Genomic DNA, 9,252 nt, shown 5'->3' with positions numbered 1-9,252 from the left:
ATGTTATTTCCGAAATGACTTTTTTTTATTCCATTCAACGTACAATTAACTCTAGACTTTTGCTCCTAATTGTATCAAATCGTAGAAACAAAACATCACCAAGAGTAATCAGTAAAGTGGTCAAATATGATTTTGCCACGAAACCGAATTTATCATCTGTCGGAATATAAACAAAAGAAGATGTTCAGTAACTGTAATGTCAGGCGTAAAGGTCATTCTATGTTATTTATGGGTTCAAATGTAACACAGTCAATGCTTTTGAAGAAATGTACTCCTCATCATTGCAGCATCCATAAGTGAGATTTGTGTGTAAATGTTTAAGTAGTGTATTGAAGACACTTGATGACAGCAAACATGTCCACCGTACAGGCATACACACTCTCCTGCAGCACATTCACTAGCACGTCCACTGTCGCCTTCCCACCTTCCTTCATCCTCCACTTGTCCAGCATACAGCGAGGCAGCTTACACCTCTGTACACAAGCATAGGACAAACCCAGTCGGAGTCCGACCGTCTCCCAACCTTCAGCCAGGCATTCCGACACCAGCAACACAACTCTCTCTGTCACAGGAGCCATCCGTTGTTCTTCTGTCAGATGACTGACCCAGTCCTCCTTTGTACACTTGTGCTGAAACAACGATATGTTCATTTTGATGCACTTTGAGCAATGAAATAGTACAGTATACAAGAAGATCCTATACTACAGTTTTGAAACAAATACCAAGAACCTATCGCAACTGTGTAACTATGATAACTGCATGTGTATATGAACCTATCAAGTTTAACTCATTTACAACCCTTAAGACCTTTACCTTCCTTTTGCTGCTTGTTAGAGGTATGTTGTCGCTTTCCTTTCAAAGATGTCGATTTTCATCCCACGTATGACCATTACCATGACACATAAGTACATATTTAACCCAATTTAGAAATAACTAAAATTATAACTGTACAAGGGCAGGTACATTCTGTGGTGTGTTCTACACTCAACTTACACAACGATCGGGCATTTCATCTGCTGTGTCCTCCCTTGTAATCTCCTCATCGAACACATCAGTCGCCTTTAAAACCTGTGGTACAAGGGAGATAAGTATGTCAGTATCACTTGGTCAGGATTGCTGATCCGAATACAGTTGATGAGGGTTGTGCACTATGTAACCTGCATTAGTTAGGACAATGATCGATAGGTAGATAACAGGAAAAAGGTTCACCAATGATACAGGTTTAATGATAGTGATAGTGATAGTGATGGAGTGACTGTGTGAAGATATTCGGATCCTCGGTATGTCAGTGAAAAATGTGTATGGTATAATCCTTCATTCTGATATATGCACAAAGCTTATTACGTTGTTGTAGCTGTCATGGCCAACTAATGGTGCAGGATGGGGAGAATGAAGTTGAACTGAGACGGAGAGATACTCATTTACACATGAAAAATACACTTCACACATTGAATAAATAAAGAACACATTGGATGAATAGAGATGTCAACAATGCATAACGTACCTGGTGATCTCCTTGGCTGCAGCATATTAACCACTGAAAAGCGATCCGACATCGCTGACCAAACGACCAAGAGTTGTTCCGTCCGTTCATGCTCCCTGTGTAAGACTAATGAATCAACTGAGACAGCGACGGAGCTGTCCCATGTTGGTGTCCCAGCAGGCATGCGCTGAGAAGTGTCTGAAATGTGTATGAATAACTCGACTGCTCTCTTTGGTTGAAACATTCTTCGGATCCACCAGTCAAGGTGCATACATAAGAATATCTTTGAAATGGGCTTTTCGAAATGCGGGTATACATTCCGTGTATATTTATAAACACTTCTGGAACATTGAAAGGCATTTCATGTATTTGCATACGCTCCGGCCAATAACTGCATGTGAATTAGATAATATCTATCCACGGGAATAGACACAGTTTTTACTGGTGACAGCTGTAAGCATATGTCCCTTATGATAGTGTAATTTTCTGCCACCTTTTTTGTCGGATCGTGCTTATAATTGACTCGATCTCTTTGTGTTTAGTTACTGTAGTATGTGTTTTGTGGATTTTAGGCACTATTTAACAATCACTTCATAACTTTGCGGTTCATATGATACTACATATCAAGTATAATTCCCAATAAACTATGTTTTTGTTATAAATGTCAACCTTCATGGTGTAATGGAGAAACCATTTTCTCGGGGGGTCGATGGTCAGTGGTTCGATCCTCATCTGGTACACGTAGAAATACGCTATATGACCACGCTTGCTACTGCACTGACGTTGGGCATTTAGTTAATGAACACCTGTTGGATAACTGTGTGTGACTGGTGTGACCAAGTCACATTGTGGCATGGTGTCTACAAAGGCCGGTACTACAAAAGTTGAATCAGTCCGAACTAGTAAAAGATGGCCGCGAGATCACCATAGATCGTTATCCGCTCAAGATATTTCAGGAACTACATTGCTTGTTCCAATCCAATTCTTCTGAGGAACAGATAACTGGCGGCTCATGTGCTGGTTGCAACTTGTCTTTGGCGGACTTACAACAACTGTCAGTTTGAGATGTGGAAAACTCGGATTCGCAAACTTCGGATCTAAGACTTACTCAAGTGTACTTTATTCTGTTGTAGTTTCGGATCGTGTCATTCTTTGTCCTGAATTAGTTGTTTGACAAGACAGCCATCAGTTCATGAAAATGACTTTCCCCGTTCAAGAAGCTGCTCCATACTTTGCCGTCTGCAAACGTTTACAAACCAACTGACTCCGATTCTTAACTGAAATCCGAGGTTTGTGTATGAATCCGAAAAATATCATCTTGCATTCATCAAGGTATCGGGAGTCTCGAGTTTATCTCTATGGCTTCATGACCACCCCTTTACGAATGTTGCTATATGGAAGCGTTCTCTAGAGGCACCATAGCATATAAGCAAGACATTTTCTGATATATATTATATGTTAAACAAATAAGTCTACAATACCATCTACCCTGTCAGTTTACATAAAATCCTTGAGAAAAAGAAATAGTTTACGTAACTCATACATTAACAGATTCTATTCCTTTATGCCTTTAACCCACTAATTACGTGTTACTGACACGTAGTATATCCCACATTACAATAATTGTTTGATTAAGCAAGTGTTTCCGATAAAGGAAGTGAAGCATATCTGAAGGTTCATATGAAGCAGTGTACTGATATGGGACCACATGGCTCATTCAGAATCTGTCGGTACCCCAAACTTATATTTCTTTTGTCAATAAACTGACTTCGAGTTATGGGGCTTCTCCACATGCGTGTATGTGAAATGGAAGCACTAATGCTTGTGGGAGTAATTCTCGGATCAGGTTCATGTGTGATTTTATCATTGATCACTCGAGAAGGACACGTGTGTAAATTCTCGAATCCTTAACACCAGGGACTTAAGGAACTGATAAATGCCACCCATAGGATAACAATCACGACATGTTAACTCTTGAACACCTTAAATATATTTTTCATAAATACCCTTCTGCTTATTTTCAAGAACAAAACAACCATTGTACACGATGTTTTCTTTATATCCTATGACATGAAATATAGTTATATGTGTCAGAATATATCACTATAACACTTACATACAGACTATGCACATACTAATGTGATGAAGGTTTTGCAGTTATGACTTGAACTACGGACACTCTGAAGGTGATTCTTGTTGTCCCCAGTCGTGACTGATGACGAGAGTCAAACCTCGTCAGAATGTACGGATTGTCATTGCAGTGGTGCTTATGTAACTGTCATACACAACGAGAGCTCAACAGTTTTCAGGCGTGTCTTCATTTTGTAATATTTCAGTATGAGTAGAAGGGTGATGTCCATGGCACTGCTTCACGAGTTCGATTTAGACAGAAACACGACTGAGCGCCGAAGATTGTTCACTAGTCTCTTCTTATGACCCTCACCGTAACCTGTTGACCTAGCAGAATTCTCCAATGATATCTCACACAGATGATTTTCATTCGTCACTAAAGATATCCCACCATAGTTGCAAGCTGTATATTGATATATAACACATTCTGAATATCAATGAACTTGGTGTGAAACCATCCCTCCTCGTCTGCGTACGGGCACACCGTGCTCATCTACTTCTCACAAGGAAATAACGCAGGATAGACTGAGGTCGGTCCATATAACTGTGAAGAGAAATATATTTTATTTCTCTAAGTAGAGAGCAAACGTGTCTTGTATCGGTTACCAAAACACATTCCGACTGTAGGTAAACCTTTCCAACCTGGAGAGTCTACAAGTACATGTTTGCTGCAGCTTCTACTCATGTAACTGTCATAAATAACGAGAGCTCAACAGTTTTCAGGCGTGTCTTCATTTTGAAACATTTCAGTATCAGTAGAAGGGAGAGTCCCACGGCACTGCTTCACGAGTTAGATTTAGACAGAAACACGACTGGGTGGAATCTTTTAAGCGAAGAACAGCAACGTTTATAGAGCCGAAGAGTGTTTGCCTGTCTCTTATGAGTCTCACCGTAACATGTTGACCTAGCACCGTTCTCCAATGATTTCCAACACAGACGTTTTTATTCGTCACAGAAGATATCCCAAAATAGTTGCAAACTGTACATTGATATATAATAAATTCTGAATATCAATGAACGTGGTGTGAAACCATCCTTCCTCGTGTGTGTACGAGCACAGAACGCTCATATACTTCCCACAAGGAAATAACGCAGGATAGGCAGAGACCGGTCCATATAACTGTGAAGAGAAATATGTTTTATTTCTCTATGTAGAGAGCAAACGAGTCTTGTATCGGTTACCAAAACACATTCTGACTCTAAGTTCACCTTTCCAACCTGGAAAGTCTACAAGTACACGTTTGCTGCAGCTTTTAGTTATAGCTCGGATCATATCATAATCAAATCAATGTCAGTTACTCCATCGTTTTCAAGAGCCGAACAAAAGCACCAACGTCAACATCACACACATGTACACAGTCTACTAGAACATCCAACAGAACATTGACCGTAGCTTGTGTCCCAGCTATCTGCCTCGACTACACGCAGTAGAAGCGGCTCGGACACACGGGAGCTCTGAACAACAGCAGGCAGAGGCACTGTCGACCCACCATCGCTGTGTAACGACTGCAAACAGATATAATAGTAGAAAATGCTGTGGTAGTAAAGGTGTTTGTGACATTTAATGATTCTATGTAATAAATCGTGCAACATCACAAGAACAATTATAACTTAATACAATAAATACATAAAGGTATATGTTTGTCCTAAAGGTCCTACCTGATATTAAAACTGTCTACAGCAACAGAAAATCCCCTGCTGTAAAAAAGGAAACCGCCTCTTAAAAACATTTTGTTTAACAAATCTCCAACGGAACATGTTCAGTCAGTCCTCCCCTCAAGAAATAGAACATGTGGACTCAATGGCAGTTCGTTACATTATACATGCCCCGTGCAGCCAATGAGTGTTTTGGTTACGTAACGGATCACAAATTTCGGATTTACTTGAAATAGTTGCGACGTGTTACTATCTATGGATACGATCTCCTAACCCTGTCTGTATCTAACCTGATCATGAATATGGTTTGCATCTCCATGTATGTATACATGTTGCATTACTGCTGATGGAATCTTTGCACTTTATTGTCAGTTTGTTGACATTGAACACATCGACCAGGAATGTTTCATGGTGATGAGAGAATAGGTTAATGTTCAAAACATGTTACTTTCCTTAAAAGCACTCACGTGGGCTGTTTCTTATCTACTGAAATAAAAGGAAACTACGTCCGGGTTTGAGGTATTTTGACACACCTGACCTCATATTTTGTTGGGTGGATATATTCATACGTTAAACGCTTTGACTCAGCTTGAAAATAAATGTTTGGAAATACATTTTCTTCAGGAACGTTCCGATGATTCATGTGCCATTTAGTGTATAAATCATTTCACTAACCAGGACATAGCTTTTACGAAGATAATTGACGTATCGTGCATATATGCGGGCACATATATTTCATTGATTTTGTCGGATCCGCTACAAACATCAGACTGAAGACAGATGCTACTTTTTGCTTCGTTGTTTAAAATTTACTCTGCTCTGAAAACTGTGCCAGTTAAATGAAAGTGGTGTGTAAGTAATACATTCTATGCCAGACAGTGAAGCCAATTACAAACTGGTTTGATGCTACTGTTTAAATTACTCATATCAATACAGTACTCACATTTCCAGGATATTTGGACACAAAAGAAAGATAAAATGTGTTTTCTCAACAAATTTATTTCAGGGCACAAAGCTCAAAAGGGGAATGCATATATGTATAAACTTTATATGTATTTTGTTGACAGTGATACAGAACAATGTTAATGTGATGAACCAAAGTAAGTGCACACACTGTACATGTTAACACTGTATTTACTCTAAAATAATCAATGTTATTTCCGAAATGACTTTTTTTTTATTCCATTCAACGTACAATTAACTGTAGACTTTTGCTCCTAATTGTATCAAATCGTAGAAACAAAACATCACCAAGAGTAATCAGTAAAGTGGTCAAATATGATTTTGCCACGAAACCGAATTTATCATCTGTCGGAATATAAACAAAAGAAGATGTTCAGTAACTGTAATGTCAGGCGTAAAGGTCATTCTATGTTATTTATGGGTTCAAATGTAACACAGTCAATGTTTTTGAAGAAATGTACTCCTCATCATTGCAGCATCCATAAGTGAGATTTGTGTGTAAATGTTTAAGTAGTGTATTGAAGACACTTGATGACAGCAAACATGTCCACCGTACAGGCATACACACTCTCCTGCAGCACATTCACTAGCACGTCCACTGTCGCCTTCCCACCTTCCTTCATCCTCCACTTGTCCAGCATACAGCGAGGCAGCTTACACCTCTGTACACAAGCATAGGACAAACCCAGTCGGAGTCCGACCGTCTCCCAACCTTCAGCCAGGCATTCCGACACCAGCAACACAACTCTCTCTGTCACAGGAGCCATCCGTTGTTCTTCTGTCAGATGACTGACCCAGTCCTCCTTTGTACACTTGTGCTGAAACAACGATATGTTCATTTTGATGCACTTTGAGCAATGAAATAGTACAGTATACAAGAAGATCCTATACTACAGTTTTGAAACAAATACCAAGAACCTATCGCAACTGTGTAACTATGATAACTGCATGTGTATATGAACCTATCAAGTTTAACTCATTTACAACCCTTAAGACCTTTACCTTCCTTTTGCTGCTTGTTAGAGGTATGTTGTCGCTTTCCTTTCAAAGATGTCGATTTTCATCCCACGTATGACCATCACCATGACACATAAGTACATATTTAACCCAATTTAGAAATAACTAAAATTATAACTGTACAAGGGCAGGTACATTCTGTGGTGTGTTCTACACTCAACTTACACAACGATCGGGCATTTCATCTGCTGTGTCCTCCCTTGTAATCTCCTTATCGAACACATCAGTCGCCTTTAAAACCTGTGGTACAAGGGAGATAAGTATGTCAGTATCACTTGGTCAGGATTGCTGATCCGAATACAGTTGATGAGGGTTGTGCACTATGTAACCTGCATTAGTTAGGACAATGATCGATAGGTAGATAACAGGAAAAAGGTTCACCAATGATACAGGTTTAATGATAGTGATAGTGATAGTGATGGAGTGACTGTGTGAAGATATTCGGATCCTCGGTATGTCAGTGAAAAATGTGTATGGTATAATCCTTCATTCTGATATATGCACAAAGCTTATTACGTTGTTGTAGCTGTCATGGCCAACTAATGGTGCAGGATGGGGAGAATGAAGTTGAACTGAGACGGAGAGATACACATTTACACATGAAAAATACACTTCACACATTGAATAAATAAAGAACACATTGGATGAATAGAGATGTCAACAATGCATAACGTACCTGGTGATCTCCTTGGCTGCAGCATATTAACCACTGAAAAGCGATCCGACATCGCTGACCAAACGACCAAGAGTTGTTCCGTCCGTTCATGCTCCCTGTGTAAGACTAATGAATCAACTGAGACAGCGACGGAGCTGTCCCATGTTGGTGTCCCAGCAGGCATGCGCTGAGAAGTGTCTGAAATGTGTATGAATAACTCGACTGCTCTCTTTGGTTGAAACATTCTTCGGATCCACCAGTCAAGGTGCATACATAAGAATATCTTTGAAATGGGCTTTTCGAAATGCGGGTATACATTCCGTGTATATTTATAAACACTTCTGGAACATTGAAAGGCATTTCATGTATTTGTATACGCTCCGGCCAATAACTGCATGTGAATTAGATAATATCTATCCACGGGAATAGACACAGTTTTTACTGGTGACAGCTGTAAGCATATGTCCCTTATGATAGTGTAATTTTCTGCCACCTTTTTTGTCGGATCGTGCTTATAATTGACTCGATCTCTTTGTGTTTAGTTACTGTAGTATGTGTTTTGTGGATTTTAGGCACTATTTAACAATCACTTCATAACTTTGCGGTTCATATGATACTACATATCAAGTATAATTCCCAATAAACTATGTTTTTGTTATAAATGTCAACCTTCATGGTGTAATGGAGAAACCATTTTCTCGGGGGGTCGATGGTCAGTGGTTCGATCCTCATCTGGTACACGTAGAAATACGCTATATGACCACGCTTGCTACTGCACTGACGTTGGGCATTTAGTTAATGAACACCTGTTGGATAACTGTGTGTGACTGGTGTGACCAAGTCACATTGTGGCATGGTGTCTACAAAGGCCGGTACTACAAAAGTTGAATCAGTCCGAACTAGTAAAAGATGGCCGCGAGATCACCATAGATCGTTATCCGCTCAAGATATTTCAGGAACTACATTGCTTGTTCCAATCCAATTCTTCTGAGGAACAGATAACTGGCGGCTCATGTGCTGGTTGCAACTTGTCTTTGGCGGACTTACAACAACTGTCAGTTTGAGATGTGGAAAACTCGGATTCGCAAACTTCGGATCTAAGACTTACTCAAGTGTACTTTATTCTGTTGTAGTTTCGGATCGTGTCATTCTTTGTCCTGAATTAGTTGTTTGACAAGACAGCCATCAGTTCATGAAAATGACTTTCCCCGTTCAAGAAGCTGCTCCATACTTTGCCGTCTGCAAACGTTTACAAACCAACTGACTCCGATTCTTAACTGAAATCCGAGGTTTGTGTATGAATCCGAAAAATATCATCTTGCATTCATCAAGGTATCGGGAGTCTCGA

This window comes from Haliotis asinina, chromosome 2 (assembly GCF_037392515.1).
Source record: "Haliotis asinina isolate JCU_RB_2024 chromosome 2, JCU_Hal_asi_v2, whole genome shotgun sequence".
NCBI lineage: Eukaryota > Metazoa > Mollusca > Gastropoda > Lepetellida > Haliotidae > Haliotis > Haliotis asinina.
The sequence above is the reverse complement of the archived record's forward strand: the minus strand, read 5'-3'. Positions refer to the sequence as shown.